The sequence below is a fragment of the Prunus persica genome, chromosome G3 (assembly GCF_000346465.2).
Source record: "Prunus persica cultivar Lovell chromosome G3, Prunus_persica_NCBIv2, whole genome shotgun sequence".
In the NCBI taxonomy this organism is placed as follows: domain Eukaryota; kingdom Viridiplantae; phylum Streptophyta; class Magnoliopsida; order Rosales; family Rosaceae; genus Prunus; species Prunus persica.
Genome location: NC_034011.1, coordinates 13,701,680 through 13,715,238, shown reverse-complemented (window position 1 = coordinate 13,715,238; position 13,559 = coordinate 13,701,680). Strand labels below are relative to the sequence as shown.

At 36.3% G+C, this 13,559-nt stretch overlaps 1 long non-coding RNA gene across 1 annotated transcript; it reads right to left on the bottom strand.

The window, feature by feature from the left end:
* Positions 9,498–12,348, bottom strand: LOC109948332. The gene is made up of 2 exons (XR_002270984.1): positions 10,131–12,348; positions 9,498–9,957 (listed from the first exon to the last, which is right to left on the bottom strand). It is a non-coding gene; the product is annotated as an uncharacterized LOC109948332 (long non-coding RNA).

Below are 13,559 nucleotides of genomic sequence, written 5' to 3'. Positions count from 1 at the left end.
TCGTTAGGCAATTATTAGGGGTGCTGCTCGGATGCTAGATGAGGATGTGCTACGGAGTATTATGATGACTTGCATCATCCTCCACAACATGATTGTGGAGGATGAGTATGACTATGATGCTCCAGAGGTGTTTGAACCCGATCCCATGAACAAGGCGTTGACAAGAATATATGAAAGGCCGATGGGACCAAACGGACTACCAATGGAGCCGGGACCGTTAGTTCGGGATGGTCGATTCAACAACCCCATGATTGATCGTTATCAAGAAATGCAATCTTCATATGTTCACGAGAGACGTCAAGTTAACTTGATCGAGCACTTGTGAGAGATGAAAGGCAATCACAATGGATGAAGTCAGATTAGTGCTCTGTTTGGAATTATGCTATGTTTTTAATTATGCGTTATTTTGTGTGTGGTGTTTTTTGGAATTATGCTTTTTTTATTTATTAAAATTATGCTTTTATGTATGGTTTGTTTTGTGTGTTGTTTACAATAAATTAAGGTTTGTTTTTAATTAATCTTAATATTTTTAATAAATAGTTATATTATTTAATGAAAAGGAAACAATACAACAAATTAAAGGATAATATAACAATACAACATATGACAAAAGTGTTTCAATTCAACCTAATTGTTTTCATCATTTAACCAATCCGTATTGCTAGGTCCGTCGTCATGGAAAAGTTTTCTTCTCATCACATCCCTTCGTCTATTTTTCCAATAGGCCTTTGTTTCAGGAGACATATGGCTCATATCCATGGTCATGATTTTCATCTCTCTATCATCCATGTCTTTTTCTTGTCCTGCTGCTGTTGAATTACAAATGCTTCCTCTCGTGCCATGTCCATTTCATCTCTTTTCAAGTCTCTCTCAATTCTTAGTGAGGTGTTCTTAGCTATTTGCTCCACACACATTCATTGTTCGAAGTGCCCCATCTCTTGGCCTTTGCCGCCTTTCTCCCAATAGGTCTCGGCGGATGTGGGAGTGGTGACTCCATTTCCATTGGGAAGTACAATGGCGAATCGGTTGATGGCGAATCATGGAGCGGAGTCTCATTCAACACAACCGGCGGACCGGGGGGAATAATTTTGAATCTCGAACAATCCTTCACAACTTCCCAACATTGAAAATGCACGAAACTTTTTTTGCCTTGCCCCATGGCACCGAACCACATTTGTGCTTGGATGATCTATTAAAAATAAATAATTGGAAGTGTAAGAAAAAAAATATATTATGCAAGAAAATATAAACTATTTTGAAATGCAAGAATAAAATTGATTATGCAAGAAAATATAGATAAATTGGAAATGCAAAAAGAAAAAAAAAAGATTATGCAAAAAGAAAAAGAAATAGAATATGCAATAAAAAAAATACATTATATTGATTAAAATGGCAAATATAAATATTTTACCTCATCGGTAAGATTTTGACTGCTTCGAATGTTCTCCCTTGCTTTTGTCAAGGCATTTCTCCATTTCCCTAATTCTTTATTCACAAGTTTCCATCTACTAGACAAGGCCATTTAGGTCCGAACGGAACCCGATCGTTGACAAAATTCTCCATGAATTTTGCTCTACATATGGTGGAACTTCATCTCATTTTCCGTGATAGGGTCATGACTAACGTTCACCCAAGACTGACACAACGTAATATCTTCTTGAGTTGACCACGAGCCTCCGGTTTTGGCAGAAGATACCATTTGTTTGTTTGTTTGTTTTTTTTTTTTTTTTATACAAATGGAAAGTAGTAGAAAAATGTGAGTGGAGAGTAAAAAATATTGGAAGGAGAAGAGTTTGTATGGAGAATTGGTGTGGGAAGTGAAAAATGTGAGTGGAGAGTAAAAAATATTGGAAGGAGAAGAGTTTGTATGGAGAATTGGTGTGGAAAGTGAATAATGTGAGTGGAGAGTAAAAAATATTGGACGGAGAAGAAATTGTATGAAGATTTGGTGTGGAAAGTAAATAAAATGGTTAGGTATTTATAGGGAAAAAATACCGAATTTTTTGGTATTTTTTTAAAAAAAATTTCAGAATGTTTTCAGCCAAAAAAAAAAAAAGGACCGTCGGATTTCTGGAAAAAAACTGTTCGGAGAGGCCTGGTTGTGACACGTGTCAAATGCCCGTTGGAGTCTGTCAGGGGTGACGTCAGCGCACGGTAATTCAAATTTTTTTTACCGTTGGCGCCAACGGTGAAAAAATTTGACTTTCGCACGTTGACGTCACCGTCCTCGGGCTGAAGCCCAGGCGAGACTTGCCCTTGGGCCTGCTCGGGTTGGTAGGACCCAGTGATTGCCCGGGCTCATTCTTGCCCGCTGGAGCGGGTTGGGCTCGCGAGGGCAGCTTTTTGCCCGGGTTTGGGTAGAGCGTTGGACTTGCTCTTAAAGGGTCTTCTCGCTCGTTACTCAAGTCATCAACTAATGGGAGACGAGTATCTTCTTCAGGATCATCATCAAGTAGAGATGGTTCAACGAGCTTCAAATTGTTGGCATTAATGACCGAGTACATATGCATGTATTGTGGTAATTCAAGCTGAAAGGCGTTATCACCAATTTGTTTGATGATCTTGAATGGTCCATAAAGAATAAGCTTGAGTTTCTTGCCTTCTCCAGTTAGCTGCTCTTTTCCAAGGTGTAACTATACTAGGTCACCTTTTTTGAAGTTACATGGCACACAATGCTTATCATGGTGAGCTTTATATCGTTGCTGAGAACGTTGCAGTTGTGCCTTCACTTCAGTATGAATCTTTCTAACTCGTTTGAGAAATTTCGATGCTTGAACATGTTCTTCTTCTTCTTTGCCACTTAATGTCTGGTCATTCATAGTGAATGCTAAATCAAAAGGACTCTAGGGTAAATAACCCAAACAAACCTCAAATGGAGATTCGAGTGTGGAGCCATGAATTTCTCGTTAAAGGCAAACTGTAAGTAAGGGAGACTTTCATCCTAAGTCTTCGAATGCTTGGAATTATAGCCCCTCAACAAGTGTACCATAGTCTGGTTTACGACCTCCGTTTGCCCATCTATTTGTGGATGAAATGTAGTGCTTCTTTTCAATTTGGTATCCATTATTCCCTATAACAACCTCCAAAAATGGCCTAAGAATCGTCTGTCTCTGTTAGAAATAATCGATATAGGTAAGCCAAAATGCTTCCAAACATGTGAGAAAAATAACTTAGCAACTCATTCTCTAGTAATGGTCTTCTTGCATGGAATGAGAATCATTATCTTACTGAAACGATTTACCACCACAAATAAGTAGTCATTTCCAGACTTGGCTTTAGGCAATCCACCAAAGAAATCCATCGAGATACTCTCCCAAGGTTGGCTAGGTACTGGCAATGGAAGATACAGTCATAACTTTCTATTAGAAGGCTTCGATGTGTTGCATAGAATGCAACCTCAAATGTATCGTGAAACATCAAGATGCATCTTTGGCTAATGAACATAGTGACGAAGATTCAATAAAGTCTTCTTAACCCCAAAATGTATGGCTACTTTGGAAGTATGAGCCTCATGAATCCACTACAATCTGTTACCATCTTCTAGAATGCATAATTGTGTTCTCTTGTACATTAGTCCATCTTTCAATTGGAACTCACTAGTTTTTCCTTGTTGCAGCTTAGCATAGGCTAAGTTGAAATCAGTATCTGTGTCGTACCTTTTGGCATATTCAGAAGGAACAATTGGTTGGATTAGCATATGCACCAACAATGCGGAACTAATTAGTTTAGGTAGTCTAGATAACATATCTACCAGCTTATTAGTTACTCCATTCTTGTACTTTATCACAATATTGAATTGTTGTAGATAAGACATCCATTTCATATGGCAAGCTTGCTGCAACTTAGAGTGTGTAGTTAAAAATTGAAGAGGTTTATGATCTGAGTGAAAGACTTTTTTTCCCAACAAGTAAGCTTTCCAATGCTTCACTGCTTGATGCATTGCATACAGCTCATTGTCATAAGTCGAATAGTTCAATACTAGTGCACTCAGCATCTCAAAATGGTATGCAATTGGTTTCCCATCCTGAAATAATACGGCTCCTATGACATAGTTCGATGCATCTGCTTCCGCTTCAAATGGTGTTTGCAGATTCAGTAATGCTAGTATTAGCACCTTTGTAATCTTTCGTTTCAACAATTAGAAAGATTCTTCATGGTTTCTCGACCATTCAAACTTTTGATTGGCCTTTGTAAGAGAATGTAAGGGTGCTGCAATTTGTGAAAAGTGCCAAATAAACTTTCACAAATATTGACATGCACCTATAAAGCTCTGAACTTTTGTCATTGAATGGGGCATAGGTCATTGAGAAATCACATGTACTTTCTCTAGGTCCATTTTTAGTTCTCCTGCATCAACAATGAATCGAAGGTATACAATGTGTTGTTTCCCAAATTCACACTTCTTACCGTTTAATTGTAACTGATTTGTTCCTAGAACCTCCAAAACTTGAGCAATATGATGAAGATGGTCCTCCCATGTGACAGTAAATATGAGAATGTCATCTAAGCATACAATGATGAAGTCATCAATGAAAATGCAGAGTACCTTATTCATCAATTACATGAAGGTAGCTGGAGCATTACGTAACCCGAATGGCATGATTAACCACACGAAGAGTCCCTGCTTCATCTTGAAAGTAGCCTTCCAAGTGTTTTCTTCATGGATGCGAACCTGGTGATAGCCGATTTGAGATCTAGCTTGGTAAAGTAACGAGCACCATGTAATTGATCAAACAAGTCATCAATCCTTGACAATGGATACCGATTCTTGATGATTATTTTGTTGAGTGCCCTATAATTAACACACATACTCCAGTCTCCGTATTTCTTAGGCATAAGTAACACTGGCAAACCACATGGTGAGCAGCTAGGTTTGATAACTCCTTATTTAAGAAGTCCTTGAATTGTCTTCTTGAGCTCGTCAGATTCTATCGAAGAAGTGCGATACAAACCCGATTTTGGTAAATGTGAATCTTCTACCAACTGGATATCATGGTCCATAGTTTTCCTTGTTGCAAAACCATGCACACCTTGAAATAAGTCATTGAACTTCTCCTGCAATTTTCCTATGTTTGAGCATTGCGAAGAAGATAAAGACAATGTTGACAATGTCATAGCTATAGAACTCTGATCTTGAGGTTGAATCATCAACAAAACGAATCGCCCACATGAATTGACTAACCTATTGGCTTGGTTAGCTGTCAACAAATTATCTGTAGCTTGAGGCATGCAAGCGTTGATGTGGAACTCCTTCCCATTATTCACAAGTCAATATTTGCAAAGCCTCCGATAGTAAATGGCATCTTGAGCCCATAAATATGGAAGGCCTAATATGACTTGGTAAACGTCCAGAGGAACCACTTTACATGTCACCTTATCGATATATCGATTGGTGATAGCAAATTTGAAGGTACATTGCTTCGTGATCTGTAAGTCAATGCATTCTGAATCCATCCAAACGGGTACATCTTAGGATGTGGTGTGGTGGCTAAACCCACTTTTCTTACTAAAGCCTCTGAAATTAGGGCTTTCTGACTTCCAGGGTCAATGATAGCTTGTAAAACACTTTGCTTCACCTGAATATTCACATGAAACAACTCTTCACAGTTGTACATATCTTCAATATCTACTGGTCTTATCATAAGGGTAAGTATAACATCAGGTTGCTTCAACTTTAGAAGCTTTTCTGGTTGTTGTGCAGTTAAGGTGGCTTTTCTTTCATTTCTCCCTTGGTTGTTTTTCTCGCGCTTTGACCACAATTCAGGATGGAGTATCCATCACTTGTCTTTGGCATGTCTGCTGGTTTGATAGTGATCACAATAGACTTTTTGTGGCTGGCCTTCCTTGCTCTACTTCCCCTTTTTTCTGCCAATCAGTTTTGTTGACAGGATTTGATCTATCATCCTTCTTGTTAGTTCTTTTATTTTTAGTTTCAATGATGATGACCTTTATAGTAGCTCCTTCAATAGTATCTACGGTGAACAATTTCAGTTCTTTCTGTATGTAGTCGGCAAGACCTCCAGTATACTTCATGATAACATCGTAGTCGTCGGTGTCGATGCGCAGAACCATAGCTTAGTTGTGGAACTCTGTTATATACTCTTGTACAACGTGCCCAAATCTTTGTTTGAAGTGTTGCCACTTATACCATCTTTCATCTTTAGAGCCTACTGGATAAAATTACTTTTCAAAAGCATCTTGAAGTTTTTCCAAGTCAATTATGAGACATCATACCTTCTCCGATAGGACTTCCACCATGTAAGGGCATGGCTTGAAAGTTTCAAACTTGCAAATTTTATCTTTTGCATATTAGAATACTTATAAACTGTGAAATAAGTTTCTAATGTGTCTATCTAGTTATCTAGCTTTTCAGGATCAACATCTCCTTTATATATAGGGATATCAGCCTTAAAATTAATTTTTTATTTATTAATAGAATTTTTGTTGTCACCTGATTCAGCTTTCTTTTCCGCTGGATCAGCTTGTGTGCTGTCTTCATCTTTGTTATCCTCAACAACCTTTTTCTTGAGCTTTAGACCAGGCTCATATGAAGTTGATAGACGTGAAAGTTTTCCAATCTTCAAACTCTCCATGAGTTTAAGGATTGATGCAGACAAGTTTTCAACTTGTTGCTCAAGCTTAGTGATGCGATCGCCATCACTAGCTGTATCCTATTAGTTTTCTCCAATCATAATGTCTCTCTTGGACCTTGGCTTTCGGTGTACAAGAAAAGGACCTAAAAGGTATTCTCTAGAAGCTTTGCATTGGTTGCGAGTTGAGACCATAAACCACCGTCACCCTCTCGGATCTGATGTTCTGATACCACTTGATCCAAAACTTTTAGTCAATAGAACTATGAATTCCTAGTTTATAGGAATAAGGGAACGAGAAGAAAGTTTAGACAATTAGAGAAACAAAAGGTAGAAGCTAAGGAACTACTTTGAGTTCTGCCATCAGAATTACTTGATTCATTTCAATGAATAACTTACGTATTTATACAAGGTTTGGTTGCTAAAATTAACTAAACTAAAATAGTAAAATATTTTAAACCATAAAAAATGAATGGCCTAAATTCTCGAACTCATTTAAAACCATTAACTTTTTATGGTTATAACAATTCATTATAAACCATTAATTTTTTATTTTATTTTATGGTTTTAAATAATTTAATAATATAATATAATTAATTACAATTATATTATATTATGTTTATTTTTGTTGGTAGATCTTCCTGGATCATTTAAGCTACAACAATATTACATTTTATACTTGTTAAGTAAAGCTTAACCGACTAACCAATACAGTTGTCTAACTAATTCACATAGACAATTAACAACTCACGTGCCTTGCACGCCTAACTCACTAACTGTTTACAATGATATCAATAGTTAACATTTTCCCTACCCTGTTACATTCCCTAGTGGTAGATGATTACAATGTTGTTAAAATATAGGATATGTAATCCCTTTGTGAACACATCTGCTAGTTTCTCTTCTGTAGGAACATATTGTACAAGTAAATGTTTCTTCTGAACTTTCTCTCTTACAAAATGGTAATCAATATCTAGATGTTTGATCCTGGAATGGTAGACAAGATTAGAGGTAAGTGCTAGAGTATATAGGTTGTCACAATATAATAGAGGAGGATTAGGAAGAAAGAATTTCAAATCTTGTAGAAGTTGTCTAATCCATGCAATATCTGCAGTAGTGTTTGCCAAGACTCTATACTCTGCCTCTGTTGGGCTTCTGGAGACTGATCCCTGCTTTTTGGACTACCAAGAAATGAGATTATTTCTTAAGAACACTACAAAACCTGTGGTAGATCTTCTGGTTTTGATGTCTCTAGCCCAGTCTACATCATTATAGGTAGATAGCTGCAAGGATTACTTGTTGTAGGAATGGTACTAGAAAAATTAATCCCAAAGTACAGACTCCCTTGAACATACCTTAAGATTCTTTTAACTAGAAGCCAATGAATACAGTAGGATTATTCATATATTGACAAATTGTGTTTATTGCATAGGCCAAGTCTGGTCTTGCGAATGTCAAATACTGTAAAGCACCAACTACACTCCTAAACATGGTGGGATCGGATAACGGTTCACCATTGTCTTTCAAAATTTGATTGTGTGGTTTATAAGGAGTTGAACAAGCTCTATAGGAACTCATCCTAGCTTTATGCAAAAGATCCTTAGCATACTTTGTTCGACTCACAAACAGACCTCCTGAGCAAGGATATGCAATATGTAATCCTAAGAAATAAGTAAGGCGACCCTTGCTTTAGACCATACAAGGATTTCTTGAGCTTACAAGCATATTCTAGACAAGCAGGATCTTCATAACCCTGTGGTTGGCGTATAACCTCGATTCATAGCAACAAAACTCAAAATCAACTAAGTTGTTGTATGCCTCACTACACGGCTAAAAGTTTCTCCAAAATCTAATCCTAGTTGTTAACTAAATCCCCAAGCAACCAACCTTGCTTTATATCTTGCAACAGATCCATATGAATTCTTCTTTATTTTATAAATCCATTTAATGACAACAATATTTTCGTTGCCAGGATTAGGCACCAAACTCCAAGTACCTTGTAATTGAAGTGCATCTATTTCTTCCTGCATAGCTTTACTCCATTCAGCTGAATAAGAAGCCAATTTGTAACTACAAGGTTCATCTAGCTCATCAATTGCAGTTAAACATGTGAAATAACCTTGATAATCTTGAAACTTTTTTGGTTTAACAATACCAGATTTGGATCTAGTTTGCATAGAATGAGTATTAACTGGTTCTAAATTAGTAGAAGGAGTAAGAGAAGAAGAGGCTTCATAAGGTAGTATCACTTGTAACTGTTGATCACTAAACATTGGTTGATAATTCTCAAACTCTAATAAAGAAGAAGCAACTGACATAAGAACAGTTTTGGGAATAGATGGAATTGGAACTGAGCTAGAGCTTGAGGAGACATCAGCCTCAGATAAAAGCATTAATTGTAGGCTGTGAATCTTGATGAGATTGAGATAGCACAATTATAACATATAACCCCTTTATATCCTGCTACATATCCTAGAAACACATACTTAGTAGTTCTAGGTTGTAACTTGTGCACATTGTAATGGCAGAGATATGGATATACAGCTATACCAAAAATTCTGAAGGATTGAAGATTAGGGTCTATTCCAAACAATCGAAAACAAGGAGCTTGATTATCCAAAGTAGAAAGTAGAATACACATTCTATTTATCAAATCAGCAGCATGAGGAGTAGCATGAAATAAAACTTCCTTGGTAATGATGCTTCAGTCAAAATAGTAATAGCAGTTTCTATAACATGCCTATTCTTTCTTTTGGCAATCCCATTTTGTTGGGGTGTGTATGGGCAGGACAATTGATATAAAATACCTTTTGATGAAAAATACCCAGAAAACAGTTGGCTAATATACTCTCTACCCCTATCACTTTGTAAACACTGAATAGTAGCTTGGAACTGATTTGGAACATATGCAATGAAATGAAGAAACTTAGAAAAAACTTCTGATTTATTGAATAGTGGATAAAGCCACAAGTAACCAGTATATTCATCTAAAAATGATACAAAGTACCTATAACCATCTAGAGACTTGAAATGGAAAGGGCCCCAGACATCACTATGGATTCTAGAAAAATGAATCCTAGATTTAACACGAGTCTTTGTAAAATGCAGCTTGTGCACAAGAAGAGCAAATTACACTTGAATCATCATTTGTATACACTAACTTTGAATTCTTGAGCATCATTTTGGCTATGGCATTGGTGGGATGACCAAGTCTTTGATGCCACAAAGATGAACTAACTTGCTATCCAAGAAAAGCTATAGCCTCTGACTGTGAAGGCTAGGAAACTGATTGAGGCAATGTACGTGGGATTGGATAGATACCATTACGACTCAATCCTTTGAGTAAGATGTTCGTGGTTTGCTTGTCCTGTATATAAAAACCAGAAGCATCAAAGCATATAAGACATTGATTATCCTTGCACAACTGATTAACAGATAAAAAGTTTGCAGACAGTTTAGGCACATGAAAAACAGAAGGCATATGTAAAGAAGAAGAGTTGCAAGATATAGATGTGGTGCCAATATTCTGAATGTCCAAACCTTCTCCATTTCCCACTAGAACTTGTTCTGTAGATTCACATGGAGTAACATGATGCAAAGATGAGACATCAGCCACGATATGGTGATATGCGTCACTATCAGCAATCCAGACATGATTAGGCATATAAGAGCTTTGTGCAATCATAGATGAGAGCTTGGGAGATAGAGGATGCCCCTGATAAGAGTACTTGGATCTATGGAAGCAATCAAGAGCTCCACGACCCCTCTTGCCACAAATCTAGCATTCAATCACCTGTGCAAATCCTTGAGAAGGAGAAGCATCATGCCTAAAATAGCAGTTGGTAGTTGTATGGTCACTCTTGCAACAAATTTGACATTCAGGGACAATATTGCTCTTATGAAAAGAATCATAACCAAACTTTGAGCCAGAAAACTGTGAGCCATACATCTGAGAAGATGAAGAGACTCATTTACCAAAACCACCATTACAAAACTTTCCTCTACCAAAACCATTAGAGCCATTAGAAGGAGAACCACACGGACCAGTATATCGATTATGAGCATTAGAAGCATAAAATCCAACTGCTGAACCAGAAGGGGTAGGTAGTAAATCTGTAATAGTAGGCATAGATGAATTGTTTTGAGATACAGACAGCGGAGCATACCTAGTGGAAGAAGAAGCAATAGAATTATACCCAAATGAAGGATGGTGAGAGGTAAACATAGCATAATGGGTTAAGATTCGAGCTTCAACAACTAGCAATTGAGCTTTGAAATCCTTCAAAGAAATTGAGGAATCCCTTGCAATCAAGACAATCTTGATCATATCATATTCAGGAGGTAGACCATTGAGTGTAGCAATCATCAAATCATCATTTGAGACCTTCACACCTGCTTGAGTAAGCTGATCTCGAACGTGCTTTAAATGAAGAAGGAATCCTTCCCCCCCTTTCCGAGCAGTTTGATTTTCAGCCTTCAAGTGATTAATGCAAGCATTTGAAACCGAGGCATAACGATCCACCAAATTGAGTCAAGCTTCTCAAGCTGTCTTAGTCCCAATGACATATTCCAAAGCTTTATCTGACATAGTGGCGATGAGCAAGTTGAGAAGTGCCTTGATAGTCTTCATCCATACCTTGTAAGTAGCTATGACTTGAGAGATAACACCCAGTTCATCCAAAATTGCAAATTTTAGTGGCGGAACAATAGAGCCATCGAAATGCTCAAAAAGCTCAGACCCTTGCAACAAAGAGTACAATTGAAAACTCCATTTCAAGAAATTATTGTCACTGATACGAATTGTAACCATATTGAGCAAGCCATCAATCTTGATGGAGGAAGAAAAAGCCATGGTCAAGCAGAGAGAAAACCTAGAATTGAAATTAAGAGAAAGAAACAGAGAGAAAAAGGGAAGAAAAACAAAGAGAACGAGGAAATGACTGAATTGAAAGACAAAGAAAGCGCAGAAAGGATGGATTGATTGTGTGAAAACCACTAAGGACATTGATACCATGTTAACCAACATATTCAGAGAAGTATAAAGAAGAGTACTAAAGAAGAAGGAAGGAGAAATATAGAGAAATTCGCAATATTGGTTTATGTATTTCTTCATCTTTTAAGCTACAATACTATTACATTTTATACATGTTAAGTAAAGTTTAACTAACTAACCAATACAACTGTCTAACTAATTCACATACATAGGGCTATTCTTCGGCCAGAACGGATCGGAAATAGGAGTTTCGAATTCCAATCCGAAAATATTCGAAAGTCATATTCATTTCCGATGCCGATTCCGAAATTTCGGAATATAATAATACCATTCCAATGCGGAATTTTCGGCAAAGTCAGAACTTTCGGAAATTAAATCTTTTCACAGTTCTTGGAAGAATTTCGAAGGTCATAGCCAAACACAATTTTGACAGGAAGACTTGTAGAAACTTTGGTGCATACTTGCAGTGGTATTCCATCAGTATTGTTGTTTAGTTTTCTAATAAATGGTGTCTATCTATATTATTGCCCGAAGAAGAGGAAATATGGCCACGAAGAGAAAGAGAGGAGGAGGAGGAGGAAAAGAATAAGGAAGGAGAATGGTCAGGAAGGTGTGAGAGAGAGAGAGAGAGAGAGAGATAAGAAGTGAGAAGAAACGTTTAGATGGAGGAAGAGGAAAAAGAATGGGGCGGCTGGAGAAAAGAAAGAAAGGAAAACAAATATAAATTAGGGTTTCACCCTAAGATTTTTATAATATTTTTCAAACTCCTCAAATCAATTATTAAATATGTTCAGTTGACATGCATTTTTCAAGGACGACTCTGACTATGGTGGTCTGTTAGCAGAATTGCAAGTGAGAGGCCTTGGGTTCGAAAGTACCACTTGTAGATGATTTTTTCATTTTTGGTTTTGTTTGAAGGATATTATAATATTAAATACTATTGTTATAAATTTATTGTATATTTCTCCATGTATATATATATACATATAATTTAATCACATATGTCGCAAGTTAAATTGATTTTATCATAATTGATTTTAACATTTTAATATAACTTGCACCTCTCATCATGAAATTGGCATTTAATTTTAACCTTAGTGTGTGATCATGGAATTTAATTTTATCCTTTGAACCATGATCAATTTTATTGGATCAACTATTAATCCAGTGTGTGATTATGGCATTTACCTTGTGTGTGACTATGGAATTGTTAACCTTTGAACCATTATCAATTTGATTGGATCAACTATTAATCTAGTGTGTGATCATGACATTTACCCTTAGTGTGTGACCATAGAATTGTAACCCTTTGAACCATTATCAATTTTATTGGATCAACTATTAATCTAGTGTATGATTTAATGTTACCCTTTGAACCATGATCAATTTTATTGGATCAACTATTAATCTAGTGTGTAACCATGGCATTTACCCTTATTATTATTTTTTTTGATAGGGGCATTTATCCTTATTATGTGACCATGAAATTGTTACCCTTTGAACCATGTCATTTAATTTTACACCTTTGACCCAAACAAGACTATATATTTTTTGCCAATAGTCTTAAATTAATATACTCCTATGTTAAAATTAATCTATTGGAAAAAATTACATATTTTTTTTTAGAGAAAAACAAGATTTTTTTCTTTTCTTTTTCCAATAGTCTTAAATTAATATACTCCGATGTTTAGCATATGAATATATGAGTATTGAAATAAAATATATATAAGACCTATAAACCAAAAACAATGTAATTATAATTAAAATTTCAGAATTTTTCAGAAAAAATCGGATTGGAATGAGTTCGGAATTTCAGAATTTTCGGAATTTACAGATACATTCCGATTCCGATTCGAATTTTATCAGAAAAATCAGATTTTGGTATTTTCTAATGTCGAAGTTGGATTTTTTTGGAAAATTTCAGACTGGAATCGGTCGGAATCGGATTTTCCAATCCAACTTACACCCCTACACAT